This window comes from Vulpes lagopus, chromosome 4 (assembly GCF_018345385.1).
Source record: "Vulpes lagopus strain Blue_001 chromosome 4, ASM1834538v1, whole genome shotgun sequence".
In the NCBI taxonomy this organism is placed as follows: Eukaryota; Metazoa; Chordata; class Mammalia; order Carnivora; family Canidae; genus Vulpes; species Vulpes lagopus.
In genome coordinates this window covers 52,906,775-52,923,352 of record NC_054827.1, presented here as the reverse complement: position 1 = coordinate 52,923,352, position 16,578 = coordinate 52,906,775, and the positions used below count along the sequence as shown (strand labels likewise).

The window sequence follows — 16,578 nt, the reverse complement described above, 5'->3', positions numbered from 1 at the left end:
TGGGCTTCAAAAGCATAGCAGGTCATCCACAGAGTCTCATAGCTCTGCCAGCTGTGGGAGATGCTGAGCAACTACTTCCTCTTCTCCAGCATCCAATTCCTCCTCTCAGTTATCCCAAACCTCCAAAACCAACTAACATTTTGTCACCTCCACAGGCTACACAATTTGTAACTGCATCTGGTTTCCTTTCCTTGGTGGACACCAAAGTTGTCCTAGATTTCCCTGCAAGGCAGGGGTCCCCACTCTTGGCTGCACGTTAAAATCACCTGGGTAGCTTTTTAAAATCTCAGTGCCCAGGCCGCACATCAGGCCAATTTCATCAGATCTCTAGAAGTAGAACCCATGAATCATTTAAAGCCCTCAGGTGATTCCAGGTTGTAGCCAATGTTGAGAACCACTGCTCTAGATGCCTTTTGTCTTAAGCTGAATGATGTCAGACCCTCCCGTGGAAGACTTGTTTTATGACCTTTTTATTTTTAAAGATTTTATCTATTTGTTTATTGGTTTGAGAAAGAGAGCAAGCGGGGGTAGTGGGAGAGAGGTAGAGGAGGAGGGAGAGGGACAAGTAGACTCCACACTGAAGGAGGAGCCCAACGTGGGGCTCTATCTCATGACTCTGAGATCATGACCTGAGCTGAAACCAAGAGTCAGAAGCTTAACCAACTCAGCCACCCAGGTGCCCTTCTTGTGCCCTTTTTAAAATTCCTTTTTTCCCTAGAGTACTTGGGAAAATGTGATCGTACAAGAAAATAGAGAACATTCCTTATTTTGCTTTTTTTCTTTTTGTATAAATTCTCTCTGAACCAGTCTCCATTACCTCTGACTCCTCTCCATGGCTTCATTTTAACATTATATTTTGATACAATTTCAAATTTATAGAAAAGTTGCAAGAGTTCCCATATATCCTTTACCCACATTCACTCATTATTTATGTTTTACCCCACTTCTCTCTTCAGTCCCCCACACAGATACTTCCAGTTCCAATCCAATAATACATGATTCCCTTTACTTTTCCTTTTTACACACTTGTAACTCCCTTGTCTTACCACGAGAAATACATTCCATTTATGCTTAATATATTTGCTCATTTGCTTATACCTAGATTATATAGTTTTGAAATTGTTATCCTATAGCACTGCAAAAGGCAAAACGGCTAACTAGAATTCAATATTTGTTTATAGTATTTTTTCATGTTTAGGTACAATTTATGTACAGCAAAATGCACAGATGCTAAACGTACAACATTGTACTATGTGAAATAAACGTACACAGGCACGTAAGTGACACTCCAAGTAAGATGTACAGTATTTCATTAGCACAGACAGATCCAGTATTCCTCTTCTAGTCAATCCCCATCCACTTTGGGCAACCACTATACTCATTTCTTCCCATAGGTTAGTTTTGCCTGTTCTTATATAAATCCTATAGTAAATACTCCTTTGTTTCCTCTACTTTTGTTCAACATAATGTCTTTGATCCTTAATACTGCATGAGTCATAGCTTGTTTATTCACTTACTATTGATAAACATTTGCATTGGTCACAGTTTGGGGCTATTACAAACAAAGTATTTTTTTAGGATTTATTTATTTATTTTAGGGAGAAAAGAGGGCATGAGTGGGGGAGATGGGGCAGAAGGAGACAGAGAGAGAGAATCTCTAGCAGATTCCTGGCCAAGTGTGGAGCCCATTGCAGGGCTCAATCCCATGACCCTGAGATCTTGACCCAAGCTGAAACTAAGAGTCAGATGCCTAACCAACTGAATCCCTCAGGTGCCCCATGAATAAAGTTTTTTTTTAATGTTCTTAAATCCATCTTTTCATTTCTCTTAGATAAATATTTAAGAGTAGAATTACTGGATTGTTAAATTGATGTACACTTAACTTCATAAGAAAACTGCAAAGGGGTTTTCCGAAGTTAGTCAAACATGTTATGCTCCTATCAATAACATAACAGAGTCATTCCATATTCTTAACAGCATTTGGTGTTACCAGTCTTTGGAAATTTTGGCCACTCTAGCAGGGTGAATGGTGTCTCATTGAGGTTTTAATTTTCATTTCCCTGATAACTAATGATATGGAGCAACTTTTCATGTCCTTTTTGACCATTTGTATATCTTGTATTACAAAGGGACTGATTTGTTTGATTTTTTTTATTTGATCTTTTAAAAAATTTTATTATTTAAGTACAGCTGATGCCCTTTTTATATTGAATGGGTTTTTAAAATTAATTTGTGGGAGTTTGGTAGCATTGTGTGTATGTATAAAATAACTTCTATCTTCTATTTTGTTAACATAAGCATTTGCATTGAATAATTTTTAAATATTAAATCAATATTATATTCCTGGGACAAGCCCTCAATCAAAATGTATTATTATTTTATATGTTGCTCTATTTGACTTCCTAATATATTGTTAAAAATTTTTGTATCTATGTTAATGAGGAATACTCACCTCTATATTTTTAATACCATTCTCAGGTTTGGTATCAGGGTTATTCTGACATAACACAAGTTGGGAAAAGTTTCATCCATCTTAATTTCATTTAAGATTTTGTATAAAATTGGTATTATCTTTCCCTTAATATTTGGTGGCATTAATCAGAAATCTTATGGACCTGAAATTTCCTGTTAGGGAGGTTTTCTAAATTATTCAAATTACAATTTATTGAATAGGTATAGTACTATAAAGATTTTTAATTTCTTCTTGTGTCTCTTGGAAAGTTGCATTTTCCAAAGAATTTACCTATTATATCTAGGTTTTTTAATGTATTGCCATAAATTGGATCATAATATTCCTTTATTATCATTTTAATGTCTATAGCATTTGTTTTGCTATCCTCTTTCATTCCCAAGTTTGACAACTTTTCTTCTCTTTTTAATTCATCACTCTAGTTAGAGATTTATCAATTTATTGATATTTCCAAGAAATGAACTTCTTGTTTCACTGGACTTTCTTTACTTCTTTTAATTTTTCTACTCAGTACATTATATTATTCATTATTTTCCTCTTTCTACTTTTGTAGGTTTAATTTCTCTGCCTGTTTTAGCTTCTCAAGGCAGAGAATTAGATCATTGACTTTAATTTTTTTTGTTCTAACATAAACATTTAAAGCTTTAGCTTTCTGCTAAATATCCTATCTCACAAGGTTCAATATATTGTATTCCCTTGCAGCTTGCTGATGTAATTGACATACAACATTTGTAACATTAAGATGTACATGTGATAACTTGGTATACATACAGTTTGCAAAATGTTTACCACAATAAAGTTTGTTAATAGATCCTTTGTCTTACATAATTTCCATTTTTCTGCTGTTCCTGGTTATGTTGAAAATATTTAATCTTTATTCTCATAGAAACTTCAAATATACAATACAGTATTGTTAGCTATAGTCATCATGTTGTACATTAGATCCCCAGAATTTATTTAACTAATAACTGAGAGTCTGTAGCCTTTGACCAACATTTTCCCCTTCCTTTCCCCATAGCCCAGCCCCTGGCAACCACCATCTTTCCCTGTTTCTATGAGTGCAATGATTTTACATCTTAAAAACAAGTGAGATTATACAATAGTTATCATTGTTGGACTTATTTTATTAGTAAATGCCCTCAAGATCCATCCATATTGTCACAGATTGCAAGGTTTCCATCTGAATAATACATATCACATTTTCTTTGTCCATTCATCCACTGATAGACACTTAGATCGTTTGGTTACTGTGAATAATACTACGATAAACATAGGAATGTAGATATCTCTTCAATGCCCTGTTTTCATTTTCTTTAGACATATACCCAGAAGTAAGATTACTAGATCATATGGTAGTTCTACTTATAACTTTTTGAGGATTCCCCCATACTGGTTCCCATAGTAACTGTATCAATTTACATTGCCACCAACAGGGCACAAACGTTCCACACCTTCACTAGTTATTCTAACAGATGTGAAATGGTATTTCACTGTGGTTTTGATTTGCATTTCCTGATGATGATGATGATGATGATTTTGATTTTGAGAACCTTTTCGTGTACTTGTTAGCCATTTGTATGTCTTCTTTGGAAAAATGTCTATTCAAGTCCTCTGCCCATTTTTAAATCAGGTTATTTATTCTTTTGCTTTTGAATTGTATGAGTTCCTTTTTTATATTTTGGATATTGATTCCTTATCATATATGTAGTTTACAGATATCTTCTCCCAGACTCAAGAGTTGAGACTTGTTCACGTTAATGGTTATAAAAGAACTTTAAACAGGGAAGTGATATGATTACAGCAATAATTTTATAAAGATTTGTCTAATATTGGTTTGAAGAGGAGGAGGAAAAGAGTTTAAACCATTTGAACTTCAACTGCAGTTAAAGATTTGGACTAGAATGGGGCAGTAGAAATGGAGTAGATGGAATAAATATGAAAGACCTTTCGAAAAACATCAACTAGCATCTTAAGACAAAAAAAAGGAAGATTCAAGGAAGTTTCCAGTGCGTGTGTTGTAATATGATGTAATAACTAACAAAAATAAAGAAGTTGAGAAGAGAAGTGGGATTGAGTTTGAAGAAAGTGGTATATGTGGTTTGGAACTTCCTGCAGCTGGATTGATATCAGGTTATCTATTTGGAAAACACAGCATAATTTTGGAAACAAAGAACTGAAATTCAGATTAGAAGACAGAACCAATAGACCTGTGGTCATCAAAAGAGAATCTATCCTGAAAAATGTAACGTAACGTAAATTGGTCATAAAGTTAGAAGAAAATAAATTGGCAAGGTTAGGTGGAGCAATTAGAAGTAGTGAGGATGGTTGCTTGGAATGGACTAGATTTTTGTTTATTGCCTTCCTAGTACCCTTTTTCCCCCTCCACCCAGAAATAATTGCTCTTCATGCTCCAACTAAGATATGTACCAGGATCTTGCCCTCTGACCATATTCGATGAATCCATTCTAAGCCTATCAAAATCTACCAAAACCTACTTTTCTAACTTGATCCAAGAAAAATTTGTAAGACATGAAATCCAGCAGCTTCTCATGGTTCGTTTCCTGAGAAGGTATTATGCTTTTTAAAGGGGGTGAGGGGAAGAGGAGGTGATGGTATAGGAGACAATCCTAAACTCTCTTACAAAGTAGTCTCTAAATATGCACAACTACTTTTGTAAGTACTTGGTGGAAATGCCCCAAGTCTCCCTCACTCGAGATAATTTCTCCTCATCATCCAGCAAATTTTCTGTGTATAGCTGAGGGATATCCATGCTAAAAGTGGACATAGGGGAAATTAAAAAAAAAAAAAGAGCTAGTGATAATAAAGTATGTGCTTCCCTATTTTGCTGAGAATCAGATCTGCCAAGTACAGACACAATTCAGGTCCTCTGGATCCTTTTAGTTTGACCAGAAAGGCCATTGAAATCTTCCTAAGTGAAAGCATGCATACATATGCACATTTCCCAAAGGAAGCATGATTGATGGGATGAGCACTAGGTGTTATACTATATGATGGCAAATTGAACTTAAATTTAAAAAATGTAAAAAAAAAACAAAAACAAAAAACAAAGGAAGCATGAGAAAACTAACCACCCATCTATGAACTAAGAATTTCCAGCATTCATTCCAAACATTCCAACCTCACACTTAACTGAAATGATTAGTAGGATTCTTGGGGGAGGTGATATTTGAGTCTCTGAAGTTAGCCTAACACTCAGTGGATCCAAGCAGTTGTTTATACAGAGTTTAGTTTTGTGTAAACCTGGATTTTTCTACTGCACTATTTTGTATCTTTCTTTTTCCATTTGGATCTTTGCACAATGACTTTGAATATCAGGTAGAGGTGCTTTTTCTTGCCACTCGTTGCTTCTAGAATAGAAACTTTCAGAGAGACAATTCATAGTGTAGTCAGGGAATAATGTAGTCAGTGATTAATTAAGCATAGGGGTTCTAGAGTCCTAAAGCCTGTTTAAAATCTCAGCTACAACGCTGACTAAATTTGAAACACCAAAGTATTTACTGATAGATGAACAGATGAATAAATTGTGACATATGCATGGGATCTTATACAACACAGCAGTGAATTCACAAATTTACTGTCAAATGAGAAAAGCATGTTTTAGGACAATTCATGCAATCCCATCTATGTAGGCCTTAAATACCTAGAATATACCACAATATATTATACAGAGATAAGTAGGTGTGTAACAAAGTATGAAAAAATATGCAAGAATTATAAACATCAAATTCAGGAGAGTGGTTACTGGCGGTGGAAGAGAAGTGGAATGCTCTTGGTGAGTAGTACAAGATGAATTTTAATTATGTTTTGATGTTTCATTTCTGAGATTAAGAGATGGATGGGCATTTATTATATTATTCTTTACTCCTTTTTATACCTCTGAAATGTTACATGATACATTTTTTGAAAGATTGCATCAAAGACTCAGCCCTGTTTTTGTTGACATTACACACAATTTAAGCACTCTGGATACTTCTTTGTTAGGACATTTACACGTAGATACACAATTGTATAAATCGGATTCATTCTTTCTACTAAAAGTCTGATTTTGGAAAACTTATTTAACACTAAATAATCTAACCTATTTTCTATGCTAAAATTTTTCATAAGTGAAACAGACGACATTAAATAAATTTCTAAAGTTACAAAATAAAAGATTAATTTCCAACATATGTTTCTAATTTCAAAATTGTTCATCAAATATTCTATTCACATTTTTAAAAATCTATACTTGAAAACAACTATTTTCCATTATGAAGCAGAATGCAACTAAATGTTTCTAGTTAAAATCTCAGTGCACAAAAAAAAAATCTCAGTGCACAATATTATATCTCAATGAACATTATTAATCTAAAATTGTAATCTGCAAAAGAAAAAGAATTACGTTTCTAACTCCAAATCAAAAGCATTATAAAATTATTAATATATAATCTAACAATTAAACATTTCTAATTTTCAATTGGTATTTTTTCAGTTGATTTAAAACATTGTCTCAATATCATACATTTTGTGTTTTGTGTTCAGTTTATTTATTTATTTTTTATGTTCAGTTTAATACAACATTTTTTCTTGAATGAATCAGCTGCGATTATAAAATATCACACACAGAGAACAAACTGAGCGTTGATGGAGGGAGGTGGGTGGGAAGATGGGCTAAGTGGGCGATGGGCATTAAGGAGGGTACTCACTGGGATGAGCATTGAGTGTTACATGTAAGTGATGAACCACTAAATTCTACTCCTGAAATCAATACTACACTATATATTAACTAACTTGAATTTAGATTTTAAATAAAGAAATCTAACACTCTAAATTCCATTTAGCTTTTTGAACATGTACAGTTAGAATGATGTTTGATAGGAGTTGAATGACTTCGAAAATAAAATAAATTGCTTGTAGCAGCTTAAAAAAACTAAAAAATAAAATAAAATATCATAGATTCATTCTTCTCTAGAAAGTGCTCCACCATCTTCAATATTTAAAACACCACAGTATTTCTAGCTATAAGGTAGTCATATAATTTCTCCTTCACTCCACAGACAATGTTTCAGAGCATTGTAAAAGTTTTATGGCCACTTTTTTTTTTTTTTTACAAAAGCATCACCTATTTTATTTTCATTCAGAAATTAATCCTATGGAAATTCTAATTCTTTCTTCCACTTAATTAAATGTTCATCAGATATCTTTTCTATACAGCAATTGTTCTTTATTTTGTAATGGTATCTTAAACTTTATTTTTTGGCAAAGACATATTTTGCACTTTCAATGCATAAAGTATTATTTGCTTTTCACAAAGAAATGCATTCTCTCCCATTTTTCTAGCAGCATATGGCCTCATCCTGATTTCCCCCTTTCAGTAAAGCCTTTAAACTCTTGCTCTACTCTAAGAAAAAAAATAGTTTTGCAAGCATGACAATAGCTAACAACTGAACTCCTTCCACTGAGGTAGCACTGGAGACAGACCTGGTGAGTCCAGATTCCTGCTCCAGCCTCCAGCCCACTGCTCCCTGTGGGAATGTGTTCTCAGCAGTATCAGAACTTCTAAATACTTGGCTATGTGTTGAAAGCTCCAAAATTTCAAAATGTTGACTCAATTTATTTAAAACACTGAAGAGATCAAACAAAATATAGCTTCATGCTGAATGCAATCTGTGGGCTGCCAGCCCATGACCTCTGCTACCAATCTATGACCTCACTCTCATGTGGTGTGAGGTGTTTTCCTGTTTGGGCACTTACTCACAAGAGATGAGGAACTAGAGAGGAAACCAAGAGAGAAACTCTTCAGAAGACGCTATTTAAGTCGAATTACCCAGAATGTTATAGTGGATTCTTCTAGTCTTATGTTATTTTCCTATTGATGGGCACAGAGCAAGAATATTGCCCTGAGGAATTCTCCTGAAGGCTGCTGAGTTTAGGGACTAAAGAGAAGGGTAGAGTCTTGCCTCCCATCAGGCTTCCCATCAGTTAGTCCTGGATTGCAGTGACCACAGACAAGTTCTAGGTGCTCGCCATGTGGAGAGAGCAGGGGTTGGGCTCCAAATTCTGAGTCTTAGCAGCCACATCCCATGAACAAGTTTAAGTTCAAATCTGTCATGTATTTCAGTTATTAGTTCCTGAGCATCTCCATCAAAACTCTAGACATTGACTTACCTTCTGGGACTTAGAATTTTTGAACAAAAATCTGAAACACACATAGTATTTTACTTCCTTCATAGAGTTTTCTACCTAGAGGCCTCTGGAATATATTTTTTTCTTCTTTTTTAAACAAAGCCCCAGTTTATGTAGATTTGGATCCCTTTTCATTGATTTTGCCTAACTTTCAGCCTTTTTCACTTACACTATCTCTCACAATTTCTTTGACCATTACAGCTCTTATAAATATCAGTTTCACGTTCCTCCCTGGCAAAGCACAGCACAACATACATAAAAGTTCTGCTGGATCCAGCATCATAGTCTCTTCCTCCTCCAATAACACTTCTTTCTTTTTTTTCTTTTTTTTTTTTTTTTTTTTTTTTTAATTTTTATTTATTTATGATAGTTACAGAGAGAGAGAGAGAGAGAGGCAGAGACACAGGCAGAGGGAGAAGCAGGCTCCATGCACCAGGAGCCCGACGTGGGATTCGATCCCGGGTCTCCAGGATCGCGCCCTGGGCCAAAGGCAGGCGCCAAACCGCTGCGCCACCCAGGGATCCCCTCTTTTTTTTCTTTTTATGTAAATTTTGAATTGACATCTTAGTGATATCTTCAAATATTCTCATTCTTTTTTTTGCAGTATCTAATCTGCTGTTCGGAACCCTTCTCTCCACAAACTGTCTCAAACATCAGCCACTACATCTCAAAGCATTTGTTTGTCCATTTCATGATATGAGGGCACATTCTTTTTATAAAATCAGTCAGTATTCTCTAAAATAGTGAAAATGTAAGAGATGTTTTCTAGCATCTCCTGTGTCTGATAATGACTTTGTGTCACCGACAGACATGGCAGGTCTTTCTTCACAATGTTCACCCTATTTTGAGTGATTGCATTCTCACATATCCACTGATCTTTTTTTCCTCTGTGTTAAAACTGGAAGTGGGAGATTAGGGAGTCTCCCCTACACTCAAGGTGGAAATGAGACTGTTATGATATTAAAAGGGTCAAATCTTATAGGATTTGATGAAGGAACATGGGGGGAGTTTTTCCACCCTTTGGTTCTGTTTTGCCAAAGACAACCTGAGTAGGAAGTCTGACCACTGAACATAGTGTTTCTTTGTCCTGATGCTGCAGTAGTTGGCTATGAATGCAGCAATCCAAGTGGATGACTATCCCCTGCAGCATGACCTCTCATTTATTCAGTGTGCCACTGCACAAAGTGGAAGCCAACTTTCCATGCTGTTCCTGGTAGGCTCCAGAACCTGACACCCTTCCCATAGGCTCTAAACCTTCCCCTCTTTAGGCTCCACTGCCACCTCTCACTTCCAGTTCCTAACTCTTAATGTTAGAGCATACATAATACAGTTTTTTTTTAAGATTTTACTTATTCATTTGAGAGAGAGAGATAGAGAGAGGGAGAGCACAAAACAGGGGGAGAAGCAGAGGGAGAAGCAGTCTCCCTGCTGAGCAGGGAGCCTGATGCTGGCTTGATCCCAGGACCCTGGGATTATGGCCTGAGCTGAAGGCAGACACTTAACTAACTGAGCCACCCAGGTGCCCCACATAATACAGTTCTAATAGAGAGTTCTAGTTGCTCCCAAAGCAGGCTTATTCCACGCATCCTATGAATTCTGGGTTGTCACATTATCTGCAATGTGGCAATTTACTTTAAAATAACACAGTTTAGTATCATATATATGAACATAAATTATGAACATAAATTAACTCTATATAAACTAAGAGGTGATAGTTATCATTTGAAGTACTGTTGTCACAATCCATACTTCAGGGTAGTTATTTAAGTAAGATATGAAACTTTCTAATCAGGAATCACCACCTTCACAGATGGTCTAGCTCTTAAATTATCCTTATTAAAAACTACTTAACTCACACAAAGAATATTACACAAAATTTTAAGTGATTAAATGTATTTTATAGGCCTTACCGCCCTCTCATAAGTAAATGATAAAAATCCAACAAGCCTAGAAACCTAGTGCCATATTGCAGTGTTCCAAGCACTGTGGATGTTCTGGGGTTATAGTGCTGATAAGAATAAGCTCACCCCTGCCTTCACAACTTCATAGAGTCTAGCAGAGGAAGCAAACAGCTGCATTATCATGCATTTCCCTTTGCCCTCAGGGAGAAAGTACATGATACCTTAAGTCCATAGATAAAGGGCACTAAAACCCAATTGGAGTAAGGAAGGAGAATCAGAAAAAAATTTCCTGAATGAAGTCACCTTCAACCTGAGACTCAAAGAATGAGTGAAAAGTATCTAGTTAAAAAGAGTATATAGGGATATATACACACACACACACACACACACACACACACACACACACACACCTTGGAGAGAGGAGGTAGTTTGAGTACCGCTTTGCACGTATTATGTGCTCAGTAAGAATATGTCAGGTGAATATACAAAAACCTTGATCTAAGTAAGTGTATAAAGAACTAGAAGTCTAATGTTACTAGCAGATAGTCCGTGGGTATATGTGGTGTCCAGAGACGTACAGAAAAACCAGAACGTATATCCCAAGTGCCTAGAAGAGTATCTGGCACATGGCAAGCACTCAGCAACATATGTGAAAAGAATGAACATATAAAGATTCACAGACCACATTGAGGAACCAAAACATTATTCTAACAGCAAAGGAAAGTTATTCAAATGTTTCGTCAGGGAAATGATACAATCAAGTCTGTATTTTAGAAAGATCATTCTGATTGCAGAGTTAACAGTTGAAGCGAGATTATGGCAAGAGGTTTCTCTGGAAATTGTTGAGAGGATGGAGGATAGACCTGGTGAGAGAGCAGGAGCGAGCTGTGAGAAAGGAGAAAAGAACACAGGTTGACAGACTTGAGTCAGAGTCATCATGGCATAGAGTCTGAGTGGAAGAAAGGAGAAGAGAAGGGAAGGGAAGGGAAGGGAAGGGAAGGGAAGAGAGAGAAGAGAAAAAGAGAAAAGAAGAAGAGAAGAGAAGAGAAGAGAAGAGAAGAGAAGAGAAGAGAAGAGAGAGAAGAGAAGAGGAGAGGAGAGGAGAGGAGAGGAGAGGAGAGGAGAGGAGAGGAGAGGAGGAGAGGAGAGGAGAGGAGAGGAGAGGAGAGGAGGAGAGGAGGAGAGGAGAGGAGAGGAGAGGAGAGGAGAGGAGAGGAGAAGAGAAGAGAAGAGAAGAGAAGAGAAGAGAAGAGAAGAGAAGAGAAGAAAAGAGAAGAGAAGAGAAGAGAAGAGGAGGAGAGGAGAGGAGAGGAGAGGAGAGGAGAGGAGAGGAGAGGAGAGGAGAGGAGAGGAGAGAAAGAAGAGAAAGAAGAGAAGAGAAGAGAAGAGAAGAGAAGAGAAGAGAAGAGAAGAGAAGAGAAGAGAAGAGAAGAGAAGAGAAGAGAAGGGGAGGAGAGGAGAAAAGCCAAGGAGAAGACTCATATTTTATGATTTGGGCAGCTGAATAGATGATCTTCATATTCCAAGAGAGAATATAAGGGGAGGAATGTGCTTTAGTAGAGGGTAGTAATTAATAAATTTAGGGACATGTTGACTTCAGGTTGCCTATGGAGTATCTCAGTGAAAACTGAAACAGAAAATACACAGATCTGAAACTCAGAATAAAGATTTAAGAATCACTTTAGGAGTGACTGAAACTGTGAGACTCAGAAGAGAAGAGAGATAAGTATACAATTTAAGGAATACACGTAGGAGAAGAAAGTAAAAGGAGAGGCTAGAGAGAAAGATGGGAAACCAGGAGAATGTAGAATCATGGAGGCCAAAAAGGTATACAACATAAGATGATGTAGGCCCTTGTTCAAGATCAGGAAATATGAAGACCAAACTGTATGCATTTAACTAATGAGTAGGGGTCATTACTTTGTGATGTAGTCATGGTGGGATATGTATTGGAGTGACCTGAGGAGAAAGTGGGAGGTGAGGCAGTAAAAACTGACAATCCTTTCAAGAATTGTGACTGTGAAGCTAAGAAGAAACACGAGGTCTCTTTCAATTTCCAAGTTTTCTCATTAAACTAATTGAAAGAATTCCTGCAATATATAATGAAGGTAATATATACATTTAAATGTCCATGTGCCTAATAATAAAGCTCAAGAGACAGAATTTATCTTTCTCTGTGTGATGTATAAAATATAGTTATTTTGGTAAAAAGTCATATTGATACCACTCCAAAACAGCAAGCAATGAATCATAAGAGCCCCTTCTTCTAGGTTTCCTTCCCAGATACCACCCCATGATATCTATGGTTGCTTATCAATCCAAAGTGGCCAGTCACAGTTCCTACTGTCACTGGTATTTTTGCTGCCTTGTCACCACAGGGTGTAGATTTTGAAAACAGGTAGTCCATCTGTTTGGTGCCATACTTCCCAGCTTTAATAGTTGATCCTAGAAGCTGAGTGAAGGGAAATTCTATGACTCCTATTTTTGCTCTCCCTTGGAAGAGTTCTTAATAACTGTCCATTTCAATTCTCTTCTCTCTCTCTCTCTCTCTCTTACTCTCTCTCTCTCTTACACACAGACACACACACACGCTGTTTTCCCTATAGCACACCCACAATATACCAGAAGAGCCTTGTTTAGCTATATACTGTGTATCCTTCAAATTTTTTTCTAAGAACAGGTGTGGGCATAGTTTTCTATTGCCCTGAACTCTGGCAATTAGAGTTTACAGCAAATTCCATTGTCTTAGTAAGACAATTATTACACTGCAGAATATACGTGCTAAAGACTGCATTTTCATTTTAATATCATGTGAAGATTACCAAAGTCAGATCTTTTTTCTATCTTTTTAAAAAATGTTTTATTGTGGGAAAATATACATAAAATTCTCCATCTTGACCATTTGTAAGTGCACTCATAATGCTGTGTAACCATCCCCACCATCCATCACCATAGCTCTTTTCATCTTGTAAAACTGAAACTCTATATCCATTAAAGTCAATTTTCCTCCTTAAAAAAGACTTTCTCCTGTATTTTTATGGCTTAGTCTGGAGAAGAAATGTCCAATTTAACTCACTAAGCAGAGAGTCTTATTCCTCAGCCTATAACATCTAAGTGAGGATTATAGTGATCTCATCTTTTTTCAAAAACAATATATGGGTACGTTCCTTATAACCATGCAGCTAGAAGGTCCTTCCTGATGATTTTCCCAAAGCAATGGGCTGTGGACTCCAAATGCTGTTGACTTCTTCTCCGGTAACCCTTCAGTGGCACTTTTATTGGCCATTGCAGACTTCTGATTCTATAGCAATTTTTCTGATGCTGTCAAGGTTAAAGAAATCACTGGACTCCAAACGCCTTGAAAAAGAATTTGGATCTTTCTTTAGATTTCTTCACGAGACAGAACTGTCCCATGTTGTGTCAGTCAGAAGGCTTCCCCCAAATCCTCTGCAGACATTCCTTTGTATTATGACATTTTCTCCCCTTCTGGTGTTACTTGAAAGATTTTATGCTTTGCTGTAGTAGAAAATTCACCTGACACTAAAGTGTATTAATTTTATTGATAAAGTTCATCAGCAAGTCTCTTAAGTAATCAGCTCCTACGTAACAACAGTCAAGTCTCTGAAACCCACACTGCCTAGAATAGTGACATGGTGAGCATAACGGGGGTCCAATAAATACGTGGAGTCCTTCTGGATAGCTACCCAGGGTCTCCAAGTAATTACACTGTGACCAGAGAAAATCAGGTTTGATCAGATTAAAAACAACAGCAACAACAACAACAACAACAACACACACACACACACACACACACACACAGCTTAGAAGACTCTCCAAGTACATAAGAGGCAATTTTAATATTTCAAAACTCTCAAAATGTCCATGTCTTGTGATCCAGCACTTAAGCTGTAGAGAAGTTAGTCTAAGGAAATTATTTAGGCTGTGTATGGAGATGCTTGTACTTGAGTGTTCTCTGTACATTGAGCATGTGAGAAAATCACTAAAGTACTAAGAATTTATACCAAGGTGACAGGTATCATGCTGATAAAATTATAAGCATTACCTTGCTAATTCTTACAACAATCGTATGTAGCATTTACTACAATTACTTCATTATTAGATAAAGAAATGGAAGCTTAAAGAGATTAAGGAACTTAGTTAATGACATCCAGCTAGTGAATGGCAGAAGCAGTAACCAAACCCAGGACTAACTTAAAAATTTTGTTCTTATCCACTATACTTTACCAGAAGAATCACAATTGTCAATTGTTTTGTTTTTCTTTTTCTCTTTTTCTTTTTCTTCTTTTTCTTTCTTTTTCTTTTTCTTTTTCTTTTTCTTTTTCTTTTTCTTTTTCGAGAGAAAGAGGAAGCAGAGCCAGGGGTGGAGGAAAGAAGGAAAGGGAAAGAATCTTAAGGGCTCAATCTCACAATCCTGAGATCATGACCTGAGCCAGAATCAAGAGTCAGACGCTTAACCAACTGAACCACCCAGGAGCCCCTTAATTTTTCGAGAGACAGCTGTCAATTATTAAGTAAATTATATTACGTTTACACCCAAATACTATATGTATATTAAATAATACATTTCCAGGGAAGCTGGCTGGCTCAGTCAGTGGAGCATGGGACTCTTAATCTCAGGGGATCATGGTTCCAGCCTCATGTTGGGTGTAGAGATTACTTAAAAATAAATAAAAATAATACATTACCAAATCTATATTTTAACATAGAAGTACATTTATATAGTACGAGTTTAATTTCTGGTGTATGGATTACAAAACAACATATGCAATATGATCTCATTTTTCATACAGTATCTATCATCTATCATCTATCTGTCTACTACCTACTCATTTAGAAAGAATATACACCCAGAGATGTTAACAGTGACTATAGCTAAACGTGTGAACTTATATGAACTTTTTTGTTTTTTCAATTTTCCCTGAAAATATTTTCTAGCCATTTTTTATAATGAGCACATGTAGCTTTTATATTAGGGGAAATATAATAAAAGGAAAGCTTCAAATTTAACATGCAGTAGAAATTCCTTGATAATATGACTATTCACCCTCACTTCACTCCTGTATCTAGCAGAGTGTCATACTCAAGAAATACTGAATGGTCCCCATCTTCACATGGCACATAGTCTAGAAGGTGAGCTGGGGCTAGAGAGGAGAAGTCCATGACAGAGGGTACTGTGCAGAGCTGTATGACATGGAATAGAACAGATGGGGCATAGGAGGACCTGCTCTCTAACATTAGTAACTTCAGGTAGATTTCTTGTCTTAAAATTTTAATTTTGACATAATTTCAGAAATGCAGGAAGGTTGCAAGGAAAATACAAATAATTTCCAGGTACCCTTCACCCAGATTCTCTACTTGTTAACATTTTACTACCTGTCTTTCCCACTGCATTTCTTTTGTTTTTATTTTTTCCTGTTAGAAATATTTATTGAGGACCTCCCATGTGCCAAGGAGTTTTCTAGGCACAAAGGGATACATTAGCAAACAAGAAGTCAAGATGTGGTCTTTCAGGGAGTCCCTATTCCAGAAGAAACAACTCATTTATTTGACAGACATTCTGAGTATTTAAGTATGAGGACTTATACAGGGCATTGGGATACAGCAGTAAAAGATACCTCTTGCTTCAGTGAGCTAATCGAGATCAACAAGGAAGAAGAAATTAAATAACAAAAAGACAGCATAATTGAGATATACATGGGTACTGTAAGAGCATAGACATAAGGGACCAAACCCAGACATAGATGAGGAGAGGTGTCAGAGAAAGCCGATGGTCAGCTTAAGGGCCCCAGCCTTACTTTTTCTTCAACTTCCACCATTCCTCCAAACCTTGTGCATTTTTTTTATTTACTCTCTCTCTCTTACTCTCTCTCTCTCAAATAAATAAATAAATAAATAAATAAATAAATAAATAAATCTTTAAAAAAAATGTTCCCTTGTATTAGAAACCCTCTGGTAGGAAGCTTCCTCTTGCAGAGGCTATAAACTCCCTTCCCCTCCTTG

General features: G+C 36.4%; 1 protein-coding gene across 1 annotated transcript in view; it reads right to left on the bottom strand.

Moving 5' to 3' along the window:
- MGAM (maltase-glucoamylase) overlaps positions 1 to 16,578 on the bottom strand; it is a 141,825-nt gene that overhangs the window by 103,633 nt on the left and 21,614 nt on the right.